A 2876-nucleotide genomic window follows, 5' to 3' on the forward strand; every position below is an offset into this window, starting at 1 on the left:
CTCTCCTCTCCTCTCCTCTCCTCTCCTCTCCTCTCCATATATCTATATAAAAATCACTAATTTTTAAGCATATGTTGCTTTTGTTACGTTGTTTGAGCATAAGATGGTAACCTTCATCTGGTCCTTCTGGGGATGTGCTTCAAAACAACAATGCCATGATTTTTAGTATATCCACTTGAATCTGTTCTACTCCAGACTGGCTGGGTATGTCAGGTCTTATCCAGGAGATATGTAGCCAGGTAAATATATCTCAGCCCTCAGCAGGCCCAAGGTCCAGAAACAATTCAAAAGACAACCCAAAGTACTTGTTGTACTTCTATGAAATACTGTAAGATCTATGGGTTCCAGGCATGGACATGCAGTTCCCAGTGTAGAGACCCTACAAAACAGAGAGAAGGCCCTTTCTCAAATCTGAGCACCAGATTAAAAGCATAAATATGAAAAGGATTTTTAGAGTAGTATTAAAAGCATGAGAGAGATTTTGCATAGTTTTCAGGTTCCACCCAGTGATTTTTCTTTACAATTTCCCAGACACAGAGTAACAAAAGTATGGAATGGCCATTGACATCCTAATTTACACCCTGCTAGCAGAATGAGTTCCAGTCATAGCAGTAGCTCTAGCCTGAAAGCCCGTTTTATTTATAGCTTATTTAGCTATTTTTATATGGCTAATATATTACATTAATAAAAATAAAAGCTGATGTACATTTTGTACATATACTTCACAGTATAGCGTGCTAAATGCCAAGGTTTCCTGAGTCTTTATTGCTGGAGTTCGTAGCTTCATCTTATTCAATAGCTAGGAAAGTTATAAGAGCATCATTCCAAGTGATCACTTCATATACTTTGTCTGCTTATTTGTTTGTTACCCATGCCAGTATAAATTCCAATATGATTAATTTTGGAGACTCTGGTATGATTAATACTGGAGACTGTGGTGCAATTAATGGTCATTTGATAACCAGTGCAGAGGAAAAGAGGAGCATTGTGAACGAACTAAGAGAAATCACCTTCACTGAGAAAATATATGTTTGAATTCCACACAGACCCACATCAAAGACAGTGAATCTGCATTGTGTATTAGATTCTCAATCTTATTTGATATGTGGTAGAATCAGAGGCAACTTTTCTTTTTGTTATGTAGCAAGCCTGGGTCTAGATAATCCACTGAAAGTGAATGGCAATTTGCGTGTCCGGTCTTCTTTTAGAATTAGTTATAGCAGACATGCACATTGCTGGGAACATTTGCCTGGGTGAAGGCAATACACAGCCATGAAATCTGGTGATTGAAAGGTAAAGGGAATGAATGCTTTCAGATGAACAAACTATTTCATAAAAAGAAGAAAAAAAAAAGCATGGAACTGCCGCTTCAGTTTTTACTGTCATTCTCCATTAATAGATTTTTTTTATTTTTGAGGCATTAGTGACACTAAGCACTTTATAAATATATGTATTTTTAATTGACATTTTGCAAAAGGCTTGAAACCAGAGGAGACTGAATGTGAAGTGCTCCTGGGTCAGTTGTGACATATTGCAGGAAGTCTGTGCTGGTCACACCTGCAGGTTATGAATCATGCTCAGGGGCAGATGTCACTCAGTTTCTTTTAGATGTTCTGTTCATGACTTCTCAGATGGTTTAAAAAGAAACAGGAACCATTCAGCCATGTTATTTGCCTTCACTTTTGATTTGTTGATACAAGGCAACTACAAATAACTGCAAAAAATTCTGTGTTCTCTATTCATGGACAAAAAACTGCATAAAGGCCAATCAAGAACACTTGCCAAACTGTTCGCCTGGAAGGGAAGACCAGTGCAGTACTTCCCTCAAAAAATTGGAATTACTTCTTTTTTAAATTTATTTTTTCATGTTGTTCTCCTTCCAGTTTCCTCATTGCTGTATGATATAAGCTCTTTTAGATGGGGGCCATCCCAAAGAAACAATGAGATATCTGTAAGCTATATCAGTACAACTGTTTCATGATTAGAACCTTCATATTTTTAAAACATTTTTGTTGTCTATTTGAAGGTCCACAGAAAATTACGTGAGCATGTATTTTATAAGACAAGTTCACAAAATAGCTTATTTTATCTTCAAGCCTCAGAAATAGTATGTGGAGTCACTGGAATGGCACTAGTCTATGAGAAATAATGATGAAGTAGGTTGGACAGAGGGTTGAAAATATATTTTATTATAAACTATATTGAAAGTACACTACGTGCATGCCAAAACACTTGTGGTAGCAGGGGAACATTAGAATGCACCAATAACACATGGCGCCTGCTGTCTTTTTTTTTTTCATCTAGGGCAGTAAGTGCCAGAGAGATTTTTAGCCTTGGTAATTTAAAATTGTAAATGTTCAAAAATAAACTTGATACCAGCATGTTTACAAAGGTTTTTTCATCAAGGAGAAAGATGCTCATGCATTGCTCATTGCAAGTCCAGACACCAGAGAGTTCTGGCGATATGAAAACAGCTCAACTAAGAAGTAGTCAGGGAGGAATGGTGAGCAGTTTGCCTCCTCCACGTGGGGACAGGACATCTAAGAAGTGGAGTTAGTCCACCCAGTCCATACACTGGGTTAGTCAACCACAAGCAGCCACCGTTACAGAGAGCCTGACTATATTACAGATCTTCTACAACTTTAATTATATCAGTTTTTCCCCCTCTTTCTTGCAGACGTACCTGCTGTTTCCCAGCATATCCTCAGGCTGCTGGGGAGCAGAGCTGTCTTTTCATTACACAAAATGCACATTGTCAGCATCAGTTGAGGAAATCCCTGACTGGTCTTGTGAGACATTGGAACAAAGCAAGCAAGCATAATCATACTTAGAATTAATAATAATATGACTTGCAGCAATCTGCATGAAAACAGTCT

Source organism: Manacus vitellinus, unplaced genomic scaffold, assembly GCF_001715985.3.
Source record: "Manacus vitellinus isolate BGI_N305 unplaced genomic scaffold, ASM171598v3 scaffold_1_pilon, whole genome shotgun sequence".
Lineage (NCBI taxonomy): Eukaryota > Metazoa > Chordata > Aves > Passeriformes > Pipridae > Manacus > Manacus vitellinus.